Raw genomic sequence first — 27,676 nt, forward strand, 5'->3', positions numbered from 1 at the left:
TTACCTCCATCAAAGATATATAGAGTGCTTCATGTCTTCGAATTGAGAGTATTTAGGTTTTATTTCTTTAAAGGTAGCTTTAGGTTATGAATACTTCAGGATTTTAAAAATATTATATATTTAATTATGTTATATTTATAAAAAAAATTAGGTTAAATAAAATTAATATATTGAGTCAGCTTGTATAACTCTTTTTGTGTTAATGACTCTTTTGTTGACTCCTGTGGCATATATCAACCACATTTATTAATGTGGCTATGCTAGTATATATTATAATATAAGAAATTTTGTATTATATTAATCCAAAATTAATAAATTTAATATTAACATTAAAATATATTACTATTAAAAAATTTATATTAATATCATTTTATCATTTAATTTAATAATAATAATAGTTTCTAATATTAATATTAAATTTAATAAGGTTTCTACATTACATTAAAATTCTAATAAATTTGGAATTTTTAAATGAGGTAAAAGCTTAATTTTAGATCATTCAATTTTTTTTATAGAGGATCGATTGAGCCATAGTGCTCAATCAAGCCCCTATTATCCACGTAAATGGCTTGATCAAGGGTTTCAGAAACCCTTGATTGAGCCATTTTAATTTGAAATTTAGGCACTTGATCAAGCCCTTCAACTGTTTGATCGAGCCTCTTAAGTCCTGACATTGACAATTTCATTACCCCTTCTACAATATTTCCTAGAACAACATTTTGTACCCTAGTAGACTTAGGACTAAATTTGTCCTTAGGTGGAAGAGTTGATCACGTTGGATTCATGAAGGAATCCTCTATCCAATGGTATCTAAGTTTGGCATTTTTGAACTCGTATGATATTTTTCGTCTAATTTCTTTTAAACATAATGTTTGAATTTTTTTTGAACATTTTTAAATAGATTGAATGAAAAATCAATATCATAAAATATACACAATTAAAAGATTTCAAAAACTAGCACTATCTTTGTTTACGAGTCCTCTTCAAAAGGGTACTTTTGGTTTTTCAGTTTATTTAAATAGTTGACAAAAACCTTACTTGAACACAAGTGTCTGGAAAATGCAATTGAAATATTATTTCGCCAACTTCGAAAAATAATTAAAATTATATTTTTGCATAAAAAGAATAAATTAATATGAAAAACTTAGTTCTCTTTGTGTATATATATATATATATATATATATATATATATATATATATATATATATAGATATATATATATATATATATATATATATATATATTAAATTACACATTTTAGACTAAATTAAGCTACATGAACACACACATACCTCTTAAGATGTGTGAAACTTTGCAAGTAAAATCATTTCATTTAATGGAAATTTGACATACTATATGACACTAAATATTTTTACAAAACATATCATTTGGACAACAACATAATTCTCCACAATTTTCCTTTTTACTCTGAATCAAAATTCACAATGCTAATATGAATTTTGAGGGCTTCAATTTGATAAAGAGGAAAAACTCGAAATTTCATCGCTACATTTGGCCCAAAAGTGTAACCCATCTTCATGCTTTCACCCAAAAGCATGAATATTATTCATTTTCATGTGGGAGGAAGGTGTGCTAAAGAACTTTGTAGACAAAAAAAATTATGCAGTGAAGTAAAACATTACAGAAGAAAGTTTATGTTCCTTGTCCCACACAAATATTGTCTTGCACAACACTTCTTCTTCACACACATAAATTAGAAATCAACATCTACATAGAAATCAATGCATTTAATGCAATAAATCAAATAGGATTAGAAATCAACAAATGTACACTGAAATCAATGCATCTAGTGAAAGAAATTTTCTTCTCTTTCTCTCCCCCTCCATCTATATTGATATCTCCCTCCATCTTTCATTTGTCTCTCTATCTCACCATCCTAGACACACATTCTCTCTCTCTTCATATATATATATATATATATAGATATATATATATCCCTCCCTCTCTCTATCTCACTCTTCTTCCCTCTCTCCCCCTTCCATCTATATCCCTATATCCCTCTACCTTTCATTCTTTATCTCTCTATATCACCCTGCAAACATACACATTTTTTCTCCATATATATATATATATATTATATATATATATATATATATACCTTCATCTCTATCTCCCTCTCCTTATCTCTCTCTCTTCCCTCCTACTCTCTCTCTCTCTCTCTCTCTCTCTCTCTCTCTCTCTATATATATATATATATATATATATATATATATATATATATATATATAACTTCGTCCTGCAACTCTGTTAACTATCTCCCTACCTCTCTCATTATCTTCCCCCTTCTCTCCATCTCTCCTTATTTTTCTTTCTACCTCAACCCCAAACATAGACACTTTCTCTCCATCTCTCCCTTGGCACTCCCACTCTCTCTCTCTCCACCTTTTTCTCTCTATTTTTCTCGAACTTCTTCCTTCCCTAACTTTTCCTGTAACTCTACCTCTCAAGCTCCCTTTGTTTATTGGAGAATCTCTTCTCCTCTCCCTCTCTTTATATTTGTGCCCCCCTCTCTCTCTTACCCTTATCTCCCACTCTCTCTCCTCTATATTTTAGAAACTTTAAAATACTTTGAAAATTAAAATATTATGTTTAAATATTTTATTTTTTAAAATTTTGATGTTGTACAACAATTTTATTTTTTTATATAATACATATTTAAAATGAGATATTTCAAATGTGTGTTGTACATTCGTGTGGAGTAAAAACGATAATTTTCCATGGAAATATTATCTGAAATTTTCTGAAATATTAATGTTCCATCTACCTCCATCAAAGATACATAGAGTGCTTCATGTCTTCTAATTGAAAATATTTAGGTTTTATTTCTTTAAAGGTAGCTTTAGGTTATGATTACTTCAGGATTTTAAAAATATTATATATTTAATCATGTTATGTTTATCAAAAAAATTAGTTTAAATAAAATTAATATATTGATTCAGCTTGTATGACTCTTTTTGTGTTAATGACTCTTTTGTTAACACTTATGGCATATATCAACCACATTTATTAATGTGGTTATGCAATATAAGAGATTTTGTATTACATTAATCCAAAATTAATAAATTTAATATTAACATTAAAATATATTAATATTAAAAAAATTATATTAATATCATTTTACCATTTAATTTGATAATAGTAATAGTTTTTAATTTTAATATTAAATTTAATAAGGTTTCTACATTACATTATAACAAAAATTCTAATAAGATTTGGAATTTTAAAATGAGGTAAAAGCTTAAATTTAGATCATTCAAATTTTTTTATAGAGGATTGATCAAGCCATAGCACTCGATCAAGCCCCTGTTAACCACATAAATGGCTCAATCGAGGGTTTAGGGAACCCTTGATTGAGCCATTTGAATTTGAAATTTAGGCACTCAATCAAGTCCTTCAACCATTTGATTGAGCCTCTTAAGTCATGAAATCGACAATTTCATTACCCCTTCTGCGAAATTTCCTACAACACCATTTTGTACCCTAGCGGACTTAGGGCTAAATTTGTCCTTAGGTGGAAGAGTTGATCACGTTGGATTCATAAAGGAATCCTCTATCCAATGGCATATCAGTTTGGCATTTTTGAATTCATATGATATTTTTTGTCTAATTTCTTTTAAACATAATGTTTGAATTTTTTTCGAACATTTTTAAATGGATTGAATAAAAAATCAATATCATAAAATATACACAATTAAAAGATTTCAAAAAATAGCACTAGCTTCATTTATGGGTCCTCTTCAAAAGGGTATTTTTTCTTTTTCAATTTATTTAAATAGTTGACAAAAACCTTACGTGAACACAAGTGTGTGGAAAATGCAATTGAAATATTACTTTGCCAACTTCAAAAAATAATTAAAATTATATTTTTTCATAAAAAAAAATTAATATGAAAAACCTAGCTCTCTTTTTGTATATCATGCTCATATATATATATATATATATATATATATATATATATATATATATATATATATATATATATATATATATATATATATATATATATATATTAAATTACACATTTAGACTAAATTATCCTACATGAACACACACATACCTCTTAACATGTGTGAAACTTTGCAAGGAAAATCATTTAATTTAATGGAAACTTGACATATTATACGACACTAAATATTTTTACAAAAAATATCATTTGGACAACAACATAATTCTCCACAATTTTCCTTTTTACTTTGAATAAATATTCACAGTGCTTATATGAATTTTGAGGGCTTCAATTCAATAAAAGAGGAAAAACTCGAAATTTCATTGCCTCATTTGGCCCAAAAGTGTAACCCATCTTCATGCTTTCACCCAAAATCATGAATATTATGCATTTTCATGTGGGAGGGAGGTGTGCTAAAGAACTTTGCAAACAAAAAAAATATGTAGAGAACTAGAACATTACAGAAGAAGGTTTATGTTCCTTGCTCCACACAAATATTGTCTTTCACAACACTTCTTCGTCACACACATAAATAAGACACTTCATTGAATATTGTACCAACAAATATTTTATTCACAAAGTATTTCATATTGCATAATAAGTATTGAGGGACCTTGAATAACAACATTAATTGTTTCTCGTTTTTAAATGGTTAAATTCATTGAACATAGTTTTGAAAACCGCACATCAAATCATCGAATCATCTTAATATTGAAAAATAACAATATTAGCATTCTCCCAAAACTTTGGTTAAAATTGGAAAAACTCGGCAAAATAATAAATATTCAATGCTGTTTGATCATGAAGCGAGTGCTATATTCCCTAACAAGGAAAGGACATATAAAATTGTCCCACTTTGATCCACCCTTAAGAAGAAATATTGTTGGCAATGCAAAACATTACAAATTAAAGTTTTTGTTCATTGCTCTGCACACCCATTATTTCACACTCCACTCTTTCAATTAATATTGGATACTAAGGTTTTACTTAAAATTAAAATAATTTCTTGTATGTATAATAAGTTTCCATTTTCACCCCCATTACTCATTATAAATTGATTCATATGTATTGTTGTGTGGGAGATAGGTGTGCAGAACGAAGACTAAAACATTGCAGAAGAAAGTTTTTGTTCCTTGCCCTGAACACCTATTCTCTTGCACATCACTACTTCTTCACATGCATTAACAAGACACTTAATTTAATATTTCATATTAATAACTAGTGGGGACTAATAAAATGAGCCCAAGTCGATCCACAAATGTGAAATCACAAATGCACATAATATTTAGGAACCTTGAATACCAAGATTATATGTTTCTAGTTTTTAAGTTATTATTTCTAGTTTTAAACATTGCACATCCCACATATATTCACCCTTAATGGAAAAACTATAAGAAGTTTTGAAATAGTACAAATTAAAGTTTTTATTTCTTTCTCCGCACACCCATTGTCCCACACTACACTCCTTTCTCACACACATTAAAAAGTGACTTCAATTAGTATTAGATACTAAATTTGTATTTAAATTTAAATTAATTATGTGTCTATGAGGTAAATCTCCCTCTGCACCCCCATTCTCCCACATATACCATCCTCCAAACATCCTTCATTTTGCACAGATTCATAGCTCTATGAAATTTTTCTCCCACGTAGCTAAATCTATAAAATTTTAAAATGGATTGCTAAAGTTAATTAAGACATAAATACACTAGTAATACTTGTCCTATTGTTAGTGTTAGAGCACTAACCATAGAAATTCTCCCCTTATTATGAAACCATATTAGAAAAAGAATAAAAGATAGATCAACACTTGAAAATAAGCCTCTTCAACGGGGAAACCTCCTTTTACGTCACATAAATGAACAATTTTTGGATGATTAAAATGAAAAGACCACCTTGGTATATAAAGGAGTCTAAGCAGTCAAAATATAATTAGGGCCTACATAAAAATAATAATGTAAGGGCCCAACAATAACAATAGTGATCTTCTATGAGGCAATAATAACAATATGGGGGCTATACTATTATTATAGGGACCTAACATGCTCCTCTCCTTCAAGAAAGTGTTTCCCTCAAAAATTGAGTAGTTTTGGATGCTTATGAATAAAATAATCATCCTCCCATGTGGAGTCTTCAATAGGTAATTTTTTCCACTTAATGAGATACTCTGAAATTAATCTATTCCATAACTGTCAGATTCTTATTTATGTGATTGCTTCAAGCTCCAATATGATTTTTCCTTCCTCATCAAGTTATGGAAATATAGTTTGAACTAGAATCTTGTCACTTATAACCTTCTTTAAGCATGAAACAAGGAATATTAGGTGTACTCACGAAGATGCAGGTAACTCCAATTTGTATGCCATAGGACCAATCTTTTGCAACACCTTGTAAGGACCATAATACGTGGGTGATAATTTATTATCCTTCTTGGCTTGCTTGAGGGACGATTGTTTGTATGGTAGTCATAAAAATACCCAATCCCTCACATCAAACCTTCTTTCACTAGGATGTTGATATGCATATTGTTTCATTCAATTCTACACTAGATTTAGGTTATCCTTTAAGAGTCAGAGAACTCATTGTTGATGTTCGATGAGATCTTCAGCTTATTGAACCTTAGAATTGTCTCTTGAAGAGGATGTGATGGATGGAGGATTATATCCATAAAGCACCATAAATGGGTTCATTTTGTTGTGGTATGGAAGGAATTATTATACCATCGTTCTAGCAGTGGTAACCACTACGATCCACTATGTTTTTTTATCATATACAAAGCAATGAAGATATCCTTCCAAACATTTTTTCACTATCTCATTTTTCCCATTAGATTGAGGATAATAATATGAGTTATGAGATAATTGAATAAGATTACAAGCAAATAACTTTATCTAAAAATTTCTAGTGGAAATGGGATCTCTATAGTCAAAATGGGATCTCTATTACTTATAATAATCTTTGGGTTTCTATGTATCTTTTAAATTGTTCCCATAAATGTAGTAGCAATTGTACTAGCTTTGAAAGTATGAGATAATGCACAAAAGTGTGCATACTTGGTAAGTTTATCAACTACCAGCATGATGACACTCTTTCCTTCAGACTTGGGTAAATCTATGATAAATTCCACTTAGACCTCCTCCCAATGCTAACTTGGAATGGATAATAATTCCCCTACTAAACCCAAACCCTTTTTTTGAAATTTGTCATTTGGATAAAGAAGGTATTTCTCTTTGTATCTTCATAATGTGTTATCAATTCCTCTGTAAAATTTTTCCAAGTGACTAGTGCTTTATGAGAACAAATATATTAATACCATACAAATTGATTGGGTTCTAAATATAAAAGAAGTAATGTGTATATCTTGTGTGTGTTTCACAATGTGTAGATCAAAGAAATTCTCCATATGCAGCATCCATGTTACCATATCGTTTCCATCAAACTTACTCATATCATTATTCGCAATGTGGTTGGTATTAAACCCACTATTGGAGTCATAATTCATATTCCCTTTTTCCTCATCATTATTTTGATGGAATACTTTGTCACCACTTGGAAACCTTTCTTGCAAAAACTTTGTCAAACCTTCCTTCAACCCTTCCATCTTAGCATTCATCATTTCTTCCACATTTGAATTTAAACCATTCTTTAAACCTCCCATGTCCCTTTTTATTTTTACTTCTAAACCATTCATCTTAGCATTAGTCATCATTTCCAGTTCATTTTTGGTTACTCTTTGTGAAAGCGAAATTTGTTTCAATTGGTCTCGTAATTTTAATATATCATGTTGCATTTCTTCCTCTTCTTCATGCATCATAGTAGATATTTATATTGGCTTAATGTGTGCATCCATTTTTTTATTTTGATGAATATTGGAACCAAATAATGATAGCTATGCTTGACTATGCCCTTTGAATCACTTCAAACTGATTTTTCAAACAAAAGTTATGAAAATTTAAAAAATACGCACATTTTTTCTTGATTTCTGGAGATTGATCTTGAAACTATTGTATCTTTGTAATTTCGTCCTCCCAAGATCTAAAATTTCTTCTTGATTTAGCTTTGTGTGCCTTATTTTCAACCCCCCTAGTTAGACTAAAATTGTATTCTTTAAGATAAAGTTATGGAAAATCTCCCATGATGGCCTAATTATGGTCTAGTTCACTATAGAGAAATTGTACGAACTTACACATGTCACTGTTTCAACCTTCAACTCTAAAAATCTTCCCCAAGAAACTAAACTTTATGCAATTTCAATAAAATTTTACAAAATTCAAATCCGATCAACGAAGAAAAAGTTATGATGATTTTCCCTAGATCGCCTGTTTGATACTCAATTGTAAAAAATTTAGAAACCCTAAATTCCTTGGACCATAACTCTAAAAATATAGAAAACCAAGATCTAAAACTTTTAGAAGGATTTCCCCAAGATTTAGTCTCCAAGTGGTATAATTTTAAGCTTCTGAAGCCTCACAAAGAAAACGTTATAGTGAAACTTCCAAGATGATCTATTTGAAGCAACAAAACCCTATGATCCAAACCTCTTATACCAAACGTTATGAAACCACATCACAAAAACAAAAGAAAAGATAGATAAATGGCTTGAAATAAGACTCTTCAAGGTTTAAACTCCTTTTACATCACATAAATGAACAATTGTTGGATGATTCAAATGACAAGACCTCCTTGGTATACATAGGAGTCTAAGGGGTACAAATATAATTAGGGCCTACATAACAATAATATTGCAAGGGAACAATAATAACAATAGTGGGATTCTATGGGGCACAAAAATAAAAATATGATGTATATACTAGTATTATAGGGACCTAAAACCCTCAAACTTTATGTAAAGGACATGCTCAAAGAATTATGTCAGTGTTAGTGTTAGAGCACTCACTGGTGGAATGACCACTCACAAAATCAACCTTTTTTTATTTTAAAATGATTTTCCAGGCACTAAAAGAGAATGAAAATAAATTATCCTCTCAACCAATTGAATATTATACGTCAGATTTCCATAAATTAGGAAATTATTTTTGAATTTACCAAAAAATAGGAATATTTGACATTTTCCTAATAATCTGGTTAAAATTTCAAAAACTCAACAAAATAATAGCAAGTAAATTCACTTTGACTACCAAGCGAGTGTTATAGTTCCTAGTGAGGCAATAACTAATATTAATAAGTTGCTTTTCATTGGGATAATGTTGAATTTTTCTATATATGGATAAACTATTTGTACACAAAATTTTATAACAATAACAATGATATTTTTCATTGTAGCTTGGTAACCTATCACATGTAACATCATTGACCTTCTAGTATGTGGAATTTTTTAAAGGCGATTTTTGCTTTCTACCCAAGGCTGCCGTAGAAAATTGTTCACAAAAATTTTTATTCGTTCTAAATTTTCCAAACAACGAATCGATCAACCTTAAACACTTCACCAAAGGTGTCCATTACAGATTCTTCTAATTGATGGAAAAGAACAAAATCCATGGTTGGAATCTGATCATGATGGGTGGGACCATCACATAAGGAAATTCCTCTTCCACAAAATCATGGAATGATAATTATGAGGTTCATATATTTACATCTACTGGTCATTTCCTAAGTCGATGTCATTTTATTCAAGGGTTTTAGCAGTGGTTCAAGATTTTTGAAGTCAGGGTTGATGGCTAGAAATCTCTAAAAGGTTAGAAATGGGATTATATTATCCAATTTTGAAAACTTGACTTTGAAGCCATGATTCACTAAATCAAGATAGAACTCACTCCCTGGCTGCCACCCTCTTTAGTTTTTCTCCAAGCCATCCAACATGGGCTAGCGACTTCTTATTCCTTTGATAACCTTTCCATTTGTGTGTTTTCATTTCTAAGAACTTGTTAACTCAGTTGACCCTGATATTCTTCCATGGTTAGATGAATCTCTAAGGTTGCCATTGAGATAATGGCATTGATATCAGGGTCAACTGGTATGCTTATATATGGCACATATATCCTCCATTATCATGGAATTTACAATGAATTTGCATGTTCCTCCTATTATACTTCACATTAAGTTATTTTCTTCACCGATTCAAAGACATCACAAGGTACCAGATCCAAAAATTTTGAGTTAATTGGGAAAAAGTGTGTTAGTCTTTCCAAAACAAAGAAAATGAATATTTATTTCATTCAATGAAACATTATAAACATTATTAATGAAATTACATTATATCCTTTATGGTTAGCTCAATTGGTCTAGATCTATATTTAAATTTTAACTTCAATATTGTTGTTAGTTGTTGCTAATGACAACTTCTACTCTTTTCGATTCGCTTGTGAAAGACCCGTTATTTTATAAATTATTTGAAATTTTTTTATAAATTTAAAATGTTCATTTTTTAAAAATAATAATAATTGCATCGAGATGTGCTCTATAACCTATTATAAGGGAGATGTGTAGGCGTAATGTAAGAAAGTGTGTCAACATTATATTTTGCAGAATATTTGAATTTCTATTAATTTGTTTAATTTGTTGAACTTACAAGACAAATGATATTAATATTAATTAACATATTAATATTAATAAAATATAAATGGAAATATTGTAGGGAGATCTAGATCGAATACTCTCGAGGCCCTTCTCTTCGTTGAATCGTTCATGGATCACAACTTAGTTGAGTATGGATTAAATCAAGGAACATTTGAAGCCAATGGAATGTAGTCACCAATGTGTATCGTTAATATATTTTATAACAAAATAGGTACAATTTGTATTGAAACTTGGTCATTGTGAACATATGAAATAATTAACATCCAAAAAAGTATTTCTTGATATTGAAGCATGTACAACACCAAGTATTGCTTGAACCTCAACCATTTGTTTGTTAAATAGTTTATACTGCAATGAAAACTAGTAATCTAGAGCTAATGAATAATAATATTATCATTAGAATCTGTTAGACTTTTTGAAAAGTATAAACTTCATGATCTATCTTTTAGTTTTAGTTTTCTTATCTTCCTTGTTCAAACCCATTTTAGTCCAAGATCTATATGCTCTTGAAGCTCTAATAATTCTCTCATGGTAATACCCCCAAGGTATTTTCCAGTCATTCACCTAGAAGGAAGATTAATGAAAAAGGAACTAAATTGGTACAACATATAATGTCTTATTCTAGAATAATAAATCTATTGAAAGAAATCCACGGAAAACACTAGATTTGAAGAAATTTATCAACTTATGTTACCTATACTTCTGCTTCAACAATTTGTGACAAAATAATTTTTATTAATGATGGTTGTTTTGATGAGATAAAATGGGTTTCCCTTAAATGGATGATAGAAATAATTAAAAATCTAGAGCCACACTCCTATGGTTATGTTGATAGTGTTCGAAGTTGCCAATAGGGAAGGGGTTCTCCCCAATGTGAAGTCCCAATTAGACACCACACCATTTGGAGTAGGATCCCCAATGGGTGTTATCACCTAAAAAAATTTCACCTAGCCATTTATTACTAAGTTGATTGAAATACACCATGTAGCATGAGTTTTACCACAATAAAACCCACTTTCACCTTCAGAAATAATTTAGTGAACCATTTTTCTAAATTATTTCTCATTAAAATCTAGTAAACCCCATGAGAATAATTAAATAAATCATTGTTGATTTAATATCCTCTATAAATATTTATTAAATCATTATTTGATAATGATTTAAAATTCATATCAGTCTTAATCCTCACAAAGTGATTAATAAATCATTTGTATTTGCTAATTACTTTAACTTTCTAAATAAAGATATTTCACCATTTTGAATATATTTTCCCTCTCAAAAAATATAATAAAATATTCATAACAACTATTTTGATTTAGCCAATAATATTTTATTATTTTCTATTTCTCAATCTATCTCAATATTTTGTTATAAATAGATGTTTTTCTCTTAATTATTCACCATGAATGACCATTTTCATCATCCCCATTATCATCTCATAGCATTTGAGCTCCCACTTGAGTTCAAGCATCCCTTGTTTCTTTTTGTCCATTGCATACAACATATTGAGAGAGAGAAGTATATTGTTGAAGCGCAATGTCATGAAGGCCCCGTCCCACGAAGGGGAACTATAAACCCAATTCTGTAATCACTCCTCATTAGGTGTATTGTTCTTTATTATTAAAATTGATCATTCATGTTCTCCTTTGATTTGTTGCACTTATTTCTATAGTTATATGGTTCTATTTGCATATTGTGTTTTTCTGTAAGTTTTTTTTAACATGTTTTTGTAGATCTGAACCATAGACGCATCCATATTTTATTGTTATGGTTATAAGTCACCTATCACTTATGTAAAGTATTTTGGTACACTTATTTAAAAACTTTAAACTAACAACCAGAATATGGTTGGTTTCCAGAAGTGGCGGTCTCAAAGATATGGCTTGGTTGCAATGAACACATAAGATGAAATATACATGGCTTTGGTGATAGAAAGCCTATGGAATTTGTGTGATATTGAATGTAATGTATGAAAGGTTTGTCCACATCAAAGGGAAAAGAATGGGTCCCTTAAAAGAAAGTAATATTACATATCTTAAAAGAGACACACAAGCATTATAAAGAGTTGTTAGTTAACCTGCAAAATAGTTCACAAGATAACAATGATCTTGATAACATAAAAAAAAAGCATTCAATAAGATACATAGAAAGTCTAACAAATTATTTCATTAAAATTAGCATAAATGAAACAACATACATCACAAGTATATGAATAATAGTCTTACAACATTCGTGACATATGCAAGAAAGTGTGTCAGCTCTGAGAACTTCTTATTATAAAGTTAAAGTTTCAAGAATACAATTACATTGATGTAGCACTAGCCCTAATAGTGGAACGTGAAGCCAACACTTAATTCTCTCCAAAGCATGATACTCTTTGTATGCTAAACAAGGGAAGCCAATGCCTTGAATATAAGATTCCAATATCTTTTCTTGAGTTATGAGGGTTTATTTATAAAAAATGAGATGACCCTTCATCTCCCTTTGTGACCTTTGAGCTTCCCTCATGACTCTTTGACTTCTTTTGTCTTTTCCTAACTAATGACTCTTCATATTCCACATTTAATTCTTGGACTTCCATTTACATTTTATTTCACATACAATGAGACAAAAACCCATATAGGAAAAGAATTGGTAGAGCCTAATAAGACAATCCTAATAAGACAACCTACATACATTAAGATTGAGTTCGAGGAAACTCTATCTCTTCGACTTCAACTTCTAATTATTTAGTTACATAGTGATGCCAAGCTTTGTATTGTGCAATGGTCTCCTCAATTTTTGAAAAAATATTAGGTTGATAGCATACCATAGCTCCCATATCATCGGGGTAGATGGTTTAGCTACTTTATATGGCTCAAGTACTCTTAAACCTCCTACCTGACCATCTTCTTGCCCTTTATTTCTGCAAATGGCCCAACTGAGGGGATCTTGTTAGATTTCACTAAGGAATCCAAGTCGTTGTACAACTTTGCATAAGAAGCTAAAATGTTGGCTATGAAAGTGTCAAATTATTTTTTTCTCTGGATGAGCATTCTAATTTCATCTTTTTGCATCTATTCTTCTTGTCTTATCTTCTTAGGAAATTATGCTTGTGCTCCTCTGTACTTAGTTCCCCATTCACAAAGCGTGGTAATGGTTGTATGAATGATCTTCAAATCTTTCACATTTTCCTATGACTTCTTTTCTATATCATGAAAGGGAACTATTAATTTATGCACCATGACCAACTCCTCATAAAGACACCTCATAGTGTCTCCCAATGCTTGGATCTCGTGATACATAGCTTCCTGAAGCTCTTCATGTAATCATGTGTAGAAGATTTTTGATTCTCTACTTCGAGTTATTATGTTTGTTTCCTCATGGCTTCTAAGTCATTTTCCATTTGTTTTTATTTTCTATTAGAAATTTAGTATTTTCCTTTGTGTCCCTTGCAAAGGCTAAGTTAGCTATGGTGATGGCCTAAGGATTCATTTTGGTATCAGTGACAATCACCCTTTTTTATTAGTGAAAGTAGGATGTGTGAGGTCATTGGGGAAATATTTCTTCCTTTGCTGCACAATTTTGTTGTGAAGCTCATTGAATGTCAAGTTAGAAATATGCATGATAGGGTCATCATTTAGAGGAGTGATTTCATCTTCATCACATTGGAATTTCCCATTTTTAGGAGGAGGTGGAGGTTGAATGATGATCTTTTTTGTAATGGGCATAAGATCAACATATTGGTTATGCTCCCCTTGTTCCACCTCCATATCTCTGACCACTTTCTTCTCCTTGATTTCTTGAATGAGTTTGCTGTATTGCTTGTGTATATTTTCTTCTTCATGTAGTTATTTATGTCTCTCTTCTTCTACTTGCCTTATCATTGCTTATTCTTCCTACTTTCTTCTTAATTATTCTTGCATCTTCCACTTTTCTAGTTCTATCTTTCCTTTTCCATCCTTCTACATTTTCTCCTCTTCTTGCCAATTTTTTTCTTCTTCTTCTTTCCTCTTGCCCACTTCCCGCTACTTCCTTTTCCTCTCTACTGCCATAATACTTTCAAAATATATGGATCTACCTTGAACTTGCGGCTTTTTTCCTCTGATTGGTTATGGGAAACCTTCCTCTTAAATTTGATACTCACTGGGTTGCGATCTTCTGGTTTCCTCACTTCTAGGGTAATGTCGTGTTTTGGAACAACATTAAAAGGGCCTACATGGTTTGTTAGTGTGTGTGTCCAAGAGGTATTATAGAAATTCTTGATATTATCTTCCTATGGCCTAGAGAAAGTCCCACATGAACAACCAAAATGAAACCAGGAACATTGTTTCTTACAAACTCCTCTAGGATCATACTGATGATAATATATTGTGTTAAACTTGAAGCTCTCCAATTACTTAATTTCAACTACTATAGCCTTCAGGTTCTTGATTTCATAAGATCCCACCTGCATGGGAAAGGAAGGCAATGGTTCATTATTCTTCCTCTATAGTAATACTGATAAACCTTTGATAAGATGATATGTGACCTCTTGCATGACTATATTATTTGTGGCATACCTTGTAATAAATGGGATTGTTTCTTGTAGCCAAACACTCTGAGGTAAGTGCTATTTGGTGAGGAAAACTAATCAACGACTTATAATACTCATTTCATTGCCTCATGAGAGATGCAAGGGGATTATTTTTCAAAGATCATCTAGTACAAAACCTTGAAGAAGTGATTAATAAACTTCTCAATGACTCCTTTGTGGCTGAAATCTTCTAACAGTTTGCAATACATGTAAATAGGAGGCTCCTTTGGTGTCCATTTCCATTCCATGTGTGGAAAAGAATTGCGAGCACATGTTCCATCCAATAGGTAAGCAGACATGTACAATCTTTCTTTCTTTCCATTAGGTGGATTTTTCTCCTTGTTCACATGGACCTTAAGTTGGTAATTAAAAAGATCAGACCTATTAAAGATCTTGCCCTCTGAGACAATTTGATGCAACATGTACACCCATCATTCAAGGAAGGATTTAGTATATGTTTGTCGATAAACTTGGAATCATAGAACTATCATATGCTGAAACATCATTCTGAGTGATCTAGTCTTGTAAATGTTACTAGGTGTCTCGCAAAACTTAGCAAGCTCTTTTACCCATGTCTTAACCATCTCCTTGGTTTTTAAATGGAATGTGACTACATGGAAGTGTGAATCAATATGTTCCCTAGCCCTAGTCTAGTTGTATATCAAGTGGATATCATGGGCTAGTAGGAGGAAAGTTTCTACCCCCAACATTGATGAGGGTCATGCTCTTAGTATCCATGTGTTGGAGAATCCATCTAATGACATCTTCACAAGGTAAGACTGGGAACCTACAAGTGGCCTTATGAAAAACTGTTCATTGTATGTTAATGTAGACATGTCTACCCTCCATATCTACCTTGAATTCTATAGCTATGAATGCATCCATGATCTCATGCCATGTAATATCAGATTCCTTATGAATAAAAGGTTGTGTATCAGATAGAATAGGAACGGTGACTAAAGGACTTTCAACCACTTCATCGATACTGCTCGTTTTAGTTTCTTTTGGTCCTAATCTCTTAAGAGCCATGATTTTTTCTTCTAAAGAAAAAGAGATAAGATCAAAACCTGCATTACATATAACAAGGGATGCACTCATGTCAAAACAAGTTAGCTTTAGAAAATTAGTTAAAAAATAAAACTTAAAGCAAGAACACATTGACTAAGGAGAGAGACTGCATAATTTCTATAATTTGGAAGGAAAGATGGGCTATGGAATTGTGCAATACACAATGAGAGAGGGGATATTGTAGTCTTAACTATCAAAGGGATGGATTGAGGCTTGAGACTACACAATGTGCAGTGTCAGTTGGGCCATAGAGAGAGAGAATTGAACAATGCACAGTCTCAAATGCCAAGGCTAAGCATCTGAGGGTTGATATTTTGCAATGCAAAGCTGGGTATGCCAATGATTGTGCATTGGATAGTCAGAACTAGAAAGTGACAAGTATCAAGCGTAGAGTTATGAACTGCGTAGTAAGGGAAGGTAGCAACTCATGATGGATTGTGTAGTCTTTCCCCTGAGAGAGGTAGATTTCCATATCTAAAGATGAGGAAGGAGTACATGTATATTTTCCTTAGGATAATTTAGATCAATTAGCAACATGGGCCAAAAAAGATCATGCAAAGGGAAAAACATGCATGCACAAAAAGACTCAACATCGATAACTATTGGTAGGAAAAATAACAAGAAGGTGATGTTACACTTGTAAAAAGAGAACGATGGACCAATAAAGCACTTGTACAGTCTAATAATGATATAAATTCTAGCTACCATGAGAAGAAATGAAAAAAATAACACTTGCAGAGACAAAAGTGACAAAAGAGACAAAAAAGCAGCAAAAAAATGATGCATGAGAAACTTACCTAAAAAAGCATTGCAAATTAAGTCCAAATCTCTTTGATCTTGTGAGGATTGATATAGCTCCAATGTCGAGTGTGAAAATGAGCTCTACAATCCTACATTATAGATATGTTTCCTCACAGAGCTAGGGTTGGGGTTTCTGACATGCGTACCTAAAATCAAGGAGGAAGCGAGACTTGTCCTTAGATTAAAAAAAATGGAAACTTTGTGCCACTTATTGAAAGGTTATTACGTACTCCCTATTTTATAGGGATTCACTATTGCATACTTCAAGGAACTACATAGTCCCAATGGTAGAAAGGATTGCATAATTCCCTGTGGAAAGGGATTAGACAGTGCACTGACTTAGTGGATTGTGAAACTCTAACTTTTAGTGGGATATTGTACATTTCACTTACTAAGTGGTTTCTTTTCTCTCAAGGTTTCATAGTTGATATCCTCAATGTCTTGCATAGTCTCCAGTGGTAGAATATTGTGCAAAAAAATGGGTGCTAGATCAAGGTAGGAGTTAGTTTAAAATTTGTGTAGTTATTGTCAACAAGACTTAGTCATCATCAATAAAACCTAATTAAGACATTATAACCATTTCATGCAAGGTTAGTTCATTACAAATCTAGAAAATAAAGAGGAAAACTTGACAATAGTTGTTAAAATTCTCAACTAGGGCCAAACTCCTTGTGGGTATACTTATTCATGGTAGATGATATTTTTCTTGGATTCCTCTCATCGAGAGGTGTAGGATTGATCTAAACATAATCTGATTCCGATAAGTATTCTCGGAGATATGAATTTATTTGTGTTATTGTACAATTTGTTAACATTGGCTAGAAACCCAATTGCCCCCACTTGTGCTCAATGTTTAGTATAAAAAGAGGTGGTTTGCTAGTCATTTGGACACACACACTTCTTGTGATCTCTTCCTCTCCACTTTTCTTTAGGGTTTGGTGGGAGGAGAGATCCTAAGAAACTACGTAGCACTAATAAGAAGAAGCCCTAACTCTACGTTGTCATGGAGGAGGCTTTAATGAAGCTACAATAACCTAGCAATCGCAAGTCTAGGAGAGACCCTATTTTTTGTCCTAAAAGGCTTCCTAACACTCTCCTAAAGGAAGGGATCCTAGCCACAACAAGGAAGAGTCTTAAACACAGAGATCTAGTTACTTCCCTAACCCTCAATGCAGTCTGCTAGTCAGAACACAAAAGGAGGAAACAATGAGGAGATAAGGGTTGTCTTATGGTCAAAACAAGGGTCTAAGTTGATGTCATGGAGACCAAGGGTGCTAGCTGTTAGGCCAAGTTCTTGGGGGCTAAATGATGTTGATTTTGAGACTTCTTTGGGCATCTTTTAAGGGACTGAAAAATACAAATTTTTTTTTGTGCTAGGCCATAGGCCATAGAACCACAATTCAGCTTCCATAGGGTACTCAATGGCTGTCATATGCCCTAAGATAGCACATAGCAAAGGAGGGGATTTCTTATATTGTGCTGCAGTATTTAAAAGGGTTGTTTGGGGTCTGTTAAAGGATTTGAGGGCTATAGAAGCATGCCCTAACCAGAGAGTCACAAACATCAGTATACAAACAGGGTTGGAGCAACATTTGAGGTCTGTTGGGTCAATGAGTTGACTAGTTTGGATCAATTTGATATTACAACTAGTGGGAGCCAATTAGAAAGGTTTACTTGAAGAGTTAAGAGCCTTTCTTAGGAGCACATATTGCAGTGAGTGGATTGGACATCTTTGGCATGTTGGAGGGCGGCGTGTGGATGTCCAAAGCAGCCCTATACTAGTAGTGAATGATGCAACATACATGGATGGATGTAGCATGATAAATGTAGTGACTATTGTGGGAAACTTGGATGTTGTATGTGGATCATAATGATAAATTATTACATCAATCATGGATGACTGTATATTGGATGTAGCATAGTGTTACAGACAACATGTTTAGTTGCAATAATGATTAGTACAGCATGATGAATGGTGCAGCATAGTGCACAATTATATAGGTGCATCATATAGGTGACAGTAAGGATGGGTGCAGCATGGTACAGTACGGTGCAACACAACTATGGTGTAGCACAATGGTACAACATGGTGATGATGTGCATGGATGTATAACAGAAACATGATGCATTGCAACAGCTTGTTGATGATGGGTACAACATGATGATGAGGTACTGCTCTGTGATGGGAGCAATACAGTGATGAGAGAAGCTAAGTGATTAGGTGCAGCATAGTGATGGGTGCAACATGGTGATGGAGTCACCTTGTAGGATCAGTTGAAGTAGTATGTCTTCACCAGAGTTTAGATCAGCTACCTCATGTGTTCATCTTCCTAGTGAAGATCTTTGCTCTTATCTCGTCAAGTCAAAGTGTTGACTTCTGATGTATATGTACTATCTCTCTCTCTATTGAACTATTGAAGAACATATAAGAAGAATTGAATAAGGGTTTCCCCACTTTGGGATTTGTCACTCGCTGGTTCCACATCTTATTTCCTCTTGTCTTGTCTTTTTTCTATGATTTATGTTTATGTTCTATCTACATTTTATTATCATGCTAAATGTGATTGCTAATCTGGAATTGATATTGAGTTAATGTGAAAAATTGGAGTAAATTTCTCTTAGAAAAGAACATACCTAAAATTAACATGGCATTAGAGGTGGGATGAAGACAAAGCCCAAGAAAGAGTGAAAGATCAATCACCAAAGATAGTTGGACAAGGTCAAAAGACTCAATGGGTTCCTCATCCCTCTTCAAATTTTCCAAGGGTGAAGTTGAAGCAGAGAATATTATCAGAGTGGCATAGTGGAAGCATCTGATGGCCTACCTAAAGATCACTTCAATGGGAAGTCCAAATCTAAGAGTGGAATGAAAGGACACATCAATTGATGATGAAAATAATCATTCCAGGGGCATCTTCAAGGAATGACAGGTATAATGGGAAGGAAAAGGAATGTAGGTCATCAAGAAAATGGCCGACTCTTTAAGAAAGGAAGGAAATCGAAGTATGAAGAATCAAATGTTGCTTCTGATTATTATCTTATGTCAACCCTCTCTGGACTCATTGGGAATCTAGCTTATTGATTGTAGTGCTTCAAAGCACTTCATAAAATAAAAGGAAACTCTCTCTAATTGGTAAATATGGAAACAATCTTGGGGATTATACTTGGAGTCAATGCCACCTATCCTAGAAAGGGTATAGGGAATGTTACCCCTTAATTGAATGAAGGTAACACAATTCATTTACAAGAAGTTCTTTATGTACCTAATCTCAAGAAGAACCTGGTGTGCATTTTAGCAATGGAAGTCAAAGGTTTCAAGGTGGCATTCATTGAAGGAAAGGTACATTTTTGAAAATGGAATTTTCAAATATGATTTTATTCTTTGGTTCAGGGTTCGAAATTTGTATCAAGTTGTAGGAAGTCCAATGGGGACCATATCAGCTGACACATATCTTCTATAGCACCGGAGGTCAGTATATTATGGCGCTCCACCTGATGTGACTCAGATGGTGACAGGGATGCCTAAATTCAAGAAGAGCATGATGGTACATATCTGAGATGTACTAAAAGAAAACTTACAAGGGGACCATTCCCCTCATGTAGCAAGACCTTAGATGCGGAACAACTTGAGGGGTTTGAAATTCATGATTGGGAATCTCAAGCATGCAAGTGGAAGAAATCTCTATATGACTTAGAACAAACACCCCCAATTTGATATGAGAGGATTGATAGATGTCTGAAGAAGTTGAGATTCATTAGCAGTGAAGTTGATCCAAACCATTGCTTGAAGGTTATGTATGATAGACCTCTCATATTAGCACCTTATGAGGATGACCTCTTTCTAATAGGTGTAGACCCTCTCATTTGAAAAATAAGAGGGAGTTTGATTCTAGATTTGGAATGATGAACTACAAGCCCATGACTATCGCAATGGAGCTTAACTTTCAGAAGTTATGTGGTAGTGATTCCAGACCTGATTTGAGAAATTCCTCTAAGTTTCATAAACTCATTCTGGCATTGATGTTCTTGGTGAACTTCTATATGGATATATGTTTTACAGTTAGCATATCGAGCTCATATATGGTTGAGCCTCACTGGATTGGTGCCAAGAATATTTTGAGATATCTTCGAGGCACAATCTCTCATGGATTGAGATACACTGTTGGAAATGTGAAGCTGCATGATTATTCTGATGATGATTAGGCAGGAAATGTGGAGGATCGCAAGAGCACTTCTCAGTGTTGGTTCTCTTTGGGTTCTGCTTTGATATCCTAGATAAGTAGGAAGTAGAAGTCTATTTCTTTGAGCAACACTGAGGATGAATACATAGTTACAAGTATGAGCTCGTGTGAAGCTGCTTGGTTGAGGAAGATCTTCAATGAGCTATTTGGACTCATGCTAGATACCATCATGATCTTCTATGAAAAATAGAGGGGGATTTGATGGTTGAGGAATCTCATGTTATATGATCTCTCCAATCATATAGACACCATGTACCACTTTATCTAGGATATGATACAACAGGGAGCAAGAAGGCTCCATCACTTTGGGACTGATGTGCAGGTCACCGATATTTTGTTGAAGCCCCTGGGAAAGGTCAAATTCTTGACTTTATAAGAACAACTAGGATTCATTGAGAGACTCTTTCCTTAGGGTCCTGTATGATATGGGAATTGAGCTCTCAAAGCTCTAGGGGCTTGGGGGTACATCTTGGAGTGATGAACAACTATAGTGTGAGTGGTTCAACCTTCACCTAGTGGTCTACTATGTAGGGAGGATGAGTGGTTCATCCTTATCCTGCTGAGACATAGTCATAGGGTGAGTGGTTCAGCCTGCCCCTAGTGATTTGTTGTGTACAGTGTGAGTGGTTCAACCTTCCCCTGGGATACCCCTGGCGACATGTAGGCACGTGAGTGGTTCATCCTTCTCTCACTGGGACATCCTACCCATGCAGTATGGGACTCATGGGAAGTACCTCTCATCTGGCCAATGAGTATGGAGATGAGGATAGGGACCATAGTATGGACACATCACGTATCTACCGTAATCCCTATCCTAGGATGATATTGATCTGGGATCAATTGGAACTGACTTTGGGTTAGTAAGAGTGATATAACTCACCCTCTTTTGGAACTAACTTCGAGTCAATAAGAGTTATATAAATAACTCTCTTTTGGAATAGATTTCGAGTCAATAAGAGTGGTATGATACACTCTCTTTATTTGGAACTAATTTCAGATTAGTAAGAGTGGTATGAGACACTCTCTTTTATATGGGACCAAATTCAGGTCAGTAGAGGATTGTATGATACATTCTTGACCACTTCTTCTTCTTCATAGCTCAGCAAAGTAGAGTAGAGCAATGCAGGGCACTGATGGCAGACATAGTATAGTCTAGCAGATGGACTAGCAGAAGGAGTTCTCCCTAGTTGAGAGGGAGTGTTAAAATTGGAAACTAGGGCCAAACTCCATGTGGGTATACCTATTCATGGTATATTATATTTTTATTGGATTCCTCTCGTCGAGAGGTGTAGGATTGATCTAAATATCATTCAATTTCGATAAGTATTCATGGAGATATGAATTTATTTGTGTTATGGGATAATTCGTCAAGGTCAGACAACAACCAAATTTCCCCCACTTGTACTCAACGTTTTAGTATAAAAAGAGGTGGATTTCTAGTCATTTAGACACACACTCTTCTTGTAATATCTTCCCCTTTACCTGTCTTTGGGTTTTTGTGGGAGGAGAGGTCGTAAGAAACTACGCAGCCCTAATAAGAAGAAGCCCTAGCTCTATGTTGTCATGTAGGATGCTTTAAAGAAGCTACAATAATGAAGCAATCACAGGTCTAAGAGAGACCCTATTCGCTATCCTAAAAGGCTTACTAACGTTTTCCTAAGGGAAGGGATCTTAGATGCAATAAGTAAGAGTCCTAAACACAGGGATTTGGCCACTTCCATAACCCTAAATGCAGTCTCCTAGTCGCAGCATTGAAGGAAGAAACAGTGAGGAGATAATGGTTGTCTTAGGGTCAAAACAAGGGTCTGAGTTGATTTCATGGAGACTTAGGGTGCTAGATGTTAGTCCAAGTTATTGAGGGCTAAACTTTGCTTATTTTGACACTTCTTTGGGTATGTTTTAAGGGACTGAAAGATACAAGTTATTGTTGTGCTAGACCGCAGGCCATAGCACCACAACTAGGCTTGCATAGGGCAGTCAAGGGCTGGCATATACCCTAAGGCAACAATGTAGCAAGGGAGGGGCTCTCTTATATTGTGTCAAATTCTTTCAAAGCGTTGTTTTGGGTCTGTTAGTGGATCATAGGGCTACAACAGCATACCCTAACTAGACAGTCATGAACAACATTATACAAAAAAGGCTGGAGCATCATTTGAGGTCTGTTGGGTCAATGAGTTGACCAATTTGGATCAGTTTGATATTGCAACTAGTGGGATCCAATTAGAAAAGTTGACTTAGAGAGTTAAGAGGCTTTCTTAGGGTCACATATTGTTGTGAGTGGATTAGACATCTTTGGACTGTTGGAGGGTAGCATGTGGATGTCCAAAGCAGCCCTAGACTAGGAGTGAATGATGCAGCATACTTGGATGGATGTAGCATGATAAATGTAGTGACTATTGTGGGTAGCTTCGGTGTTGTGTGTGTAGCATAATGATAATGTATTACAACAAGCATGGATGAGTGTATGTTGGATGTAGCATGGTGTCAGAGACAACATGTTTAGTTGCAACAATGATTAGTGCAACATGATGAATGGTGCAGCATAGGGCACAATGATAAAGGTGTAGCATATAGGTGACAATGAGGATGGGTGCAGCATGGTGTAGTATGGTGCAGCAGAATGGTACAACATGGTGATGATGGGCATGGATGTATAAGAGCAACATGATGCATTGCAATAGCTTGTTGATGATGGGTACAACATGATGATGAGGTACCGCTCTATGATGGGAGCAGCATAGTGATGAGAGAATCTTAGTGATGAGGTGTAGCACAGTGATGGGTGCAGCATGGTGATGGAGTCACCTTGCAGGATTAGTTGAAGCAGTATGTCTTCACCGAAGTTTAGACTAGCTACTTAATGTGTTCATCTTCTTAGAGAAGATCTCTTCTCTTATCTTCTTAAGTCAAAGTGTTGACTTTTAATGTATATGTACTATATCTCTCTCCGTTGAACTATTGAAGAACATATAAGAAGCATTGATCAAGGATTTCCCCACATTGTGGTTTGTCCCTTGCTGGTGCCACATCTTGTGTCCTCTTGTCTTCACTTGTCTTCACTTGTCTTTTTTGATTTATTTCTATGTTCTATCTGTATTCTACTATCATGCTAAATGTGATTTCTAATCTAGAATCGATATTGAGTTAATGTGAAAAATTGAAGTAAATTTATCTCATCATAGAACATACCTAAAATTAAAAATAGTGAAAGATATGTTGTTATGAATAGAAGGTAGGCTCCAAAATCAAAGTGTAGGAGAAATTTGGGAGGGACACTGTAGTAGCTACAAAACTTGGTGACACACTAGTAGAACTCCATCACTTTTTATGGGTCTAACTCTATGAACCAAGTCTAGCTTTTTAGGAAGTATTGTTCATCTCATCAATCATCATTCCTTCTTTAGTTAACTCGAGTTAAAGGTATAGTTCCTTCATTCTTATCATTGGTGACACACTAACAAAAGAAATTCAAAACTCATTTTTCTCAGTTGTGTATAAGGAATATATAGATATGCAACTAAAAAGGATGTCAAGGTATTTGTTTTCATTTCTAGTGTTGCTCCACTGCCAGTAGGTATGGACAATACCCTGGTAGATTCACTACAAGAACACAAACATTGCTTCACTGTTAGCAAGCGAAGACAATACCCTGGCTAAGTTTCTTTCTTCACCTCTCTACGTAGGAAGACAATCTCTTCTTTAACATTTATTAATTTATTTATCAAACTATGCTTATGCATTTATTATTTTATGGGGGCAGAAGAGGGATCTCGACTTATAGAGAGAAGAAGAGGTTTCTCCTACAAAGAAGGATATATAAGCACCTCTAAAATACAATCCACTTGTTTAAGTTTCCTCCTTTCCTTTCTCTACTTGACCAAGTTATCAAGTAAAACCAATCAAACATAAAATCCAACTAAAGAAGAAGAATATACTAGTTATAGATTTGAGCATCATAATTCCACTAAGGTTTTCTTTGGGAAAGAACATATTTAACATCTAGGCGTCATAGACTAAAATATAGAAGGCTTATCCAAAGAAATGGGATCAACATAAAACTAGGCATTGAATAGCTATACAATGTCCTCTTGAGCTTCGTCATGCTTATTTCAAAGCCAAATCATGATTACATAAAAGGATTATTTATAAGATACTGAAAGGAAATGGTGATACAAAAGACAAATTGGAAAAGAAAAATCAAACACGCTAACTAAATCTACTCCTAAGCTAACCAAATTTAGGCCAAGATTACGTAAAATGAAATTTCCAATGTAACCAACGCATTGTTTCCTAACTTGTACCAATGAGGGGATAAAAAAAGAGAGATAATCAAGGAAATCATGCAACAAGAAATATCTATCACCACATACTAAAAAATCTGAAGGCACAGAATGTGAGTATAAAAGTATGACAATAAATAATGTACTAAGTACTCTATTGATGCACAATAATTTTCGTACACATCGCAATGGACTATCATATAAAAACATCCATTGAGGCTTTCAATCTTGGAAAAGATGAATAAAGATAAAAACTTATGCTTAGAAAAAAGGTTTTCCAAGTAGGATTCCTCCAACCATTAAATAGTGGGATCATGATAAATGGGTGAGGCATCTTGAGGCTAAAAGATAAGATCATTCTCAACATGTTTGATCACCTCAAGAGGATTCTCATGTGAAAAAGGTATCATCTTGATCATGCTCAGAATGCTCATAAAGATTGTGAGATCTTGACATAACCATCAATGTAAACTAAAGTGTTTCAACATCCAAATAGGGTCCAAAGGAATTTGTAGGTCAATCATGAAAAACTACTGTCTTGGAATAATCGATCGTTGAAGGAATAGTATATTCATTGAAAACATTAAGAAATCTGTGATCAACATTTTATTTTTCATTCAAGAAGGGGTGATCATCATGATATGATGAATCAAAGAGAGGGGTTGATTAAAAATAAGAAGTTGCATCCTGTATTTTAGAAAACAAGGGATGCGATCAGATTATAAGAATTGAATTCTTCTTCACCTTATTTTAATTTTAAATCAACATTCCACCACTCTTGAATGTAATCAAAATGAACATAATTGAAAATTGAGTCATCCATAGATGGAGCAAGTGAAATACTATCACTAAACATGTCAGAATAGAGGGTGATAGATAATGAAGAAAAATAAATATAAGTTGAATGATCATTTTTAATCACAAACTCTTTTTCATAATCAAAATCCCACTCATAGTCATCATTATAGATATCACAAGATTCTTTGTATCCCTTAACTCCATCTTCAACTTGATCCTCTTGAGAATAGAAAGAAATTGTTATAACAGGTTGATGTGACAAATCAAGATTGAGAGGATCAAGGAAAATAACTGATGGAGGGTAAGAGATGTTTTGAGTAGAAACGCTATCATTGATCAAATATGATTCAAAATTGAAATCTGTGTTCAAATATTGAATGGGAGAATACGGTAATAGATCAACAAGTTGGTATTCACATTCTCTAACCGTGACTTGGGTACATGGAGCTACTTTATTTAATGAAGGATTGGGAGATTGCGAAGAGTTACATGGAACAAAAATTTATTCTTTCAAATTTTTGAGAGCTCCATAACCAAGAAATGTTGGGAAACTTGAAAGAGATTCAGGTTCAAGTGGATTCAAATAAATCTTAACAAGATACTCAAATTTCTCTTTCATAAAGTTCCATTCTATGTCATCCTCAAAAAACTCATAACAAAAGTGAATGAAACAATTGTGAAAATATTTAAAAGATTCATCAAGATTGTTTTTTAGATAGTTAATACTCTTGTAAAGACTTTTGTAATGGTGGTAATTTTATTATTGAATAAAAAAAGGAGGATCGAGCGCTGGAGCGATGGAGTCCCCCGCCGCTGGAAACCCTGCGACCTGAGCTTTTGGCAGGCCCGCTGTCGGGCCGCAGCCTCTGCTGCGTGCCTTCCCGCCCTTTACCTGCTTCCCCTGCGTTCTGGGCCATCTGCCCGGCCTCTTTCAGCTCGCGCTGCCCCCGTGGGCAGCCTCCCGCTCCTCTCTTCTTGTTGGGCCTCCTGCTCATTCCCCCTCCCTTCCGTCTTCGTTGGAGCTTCTCGGATACGATGGGCTCCCCAGGATCTGGACAAGCTGACATGGAGAAAGCTTTTGCAACACTCATTCCAGAGAACAATGCTGAAAGGATACGACCCACTGCCACAAAATTTATTAAGAAGCTTGACGAAATCCCGGAAATCCCTCTCCCCCCAACCCTCCCAAGGAGATCCGCTGTTGCCTTGGCAGAACGTGGGCTGGTTGGACAGTTCACGGGGTTATGGCCTTCCCCCAGAACGGTTCAGCGTTGGGTGGAAAGAAACTGGAACGCCATGGTTCAGGGGAAAATAGCGATACGGTTTTGTGGAAGAGGCTTCTTCACCTTCCTCTTCGAAACAATTGAGGACCGAAATCTAATTTTCAGGAATGGACCATACTTCATGGACACCAGAGGTCTGTATCTCA

Source organism: Pinus tabuliformis, chromosome 8, assembly GCF_031772625.1.
Source record: "Pinus tabuliformis cultivar Carrire ecotype Pingquan chromosome 8, CPIR1, whole genome shotgun sequence".
Taxonomy (NCBI): domain Eukaryota; kingdom Viridiplantae; phylum Streptophyta; class Pinopsida; order Pinales; family Pinaceae; genus Pinus; species Pinus tabuliformis.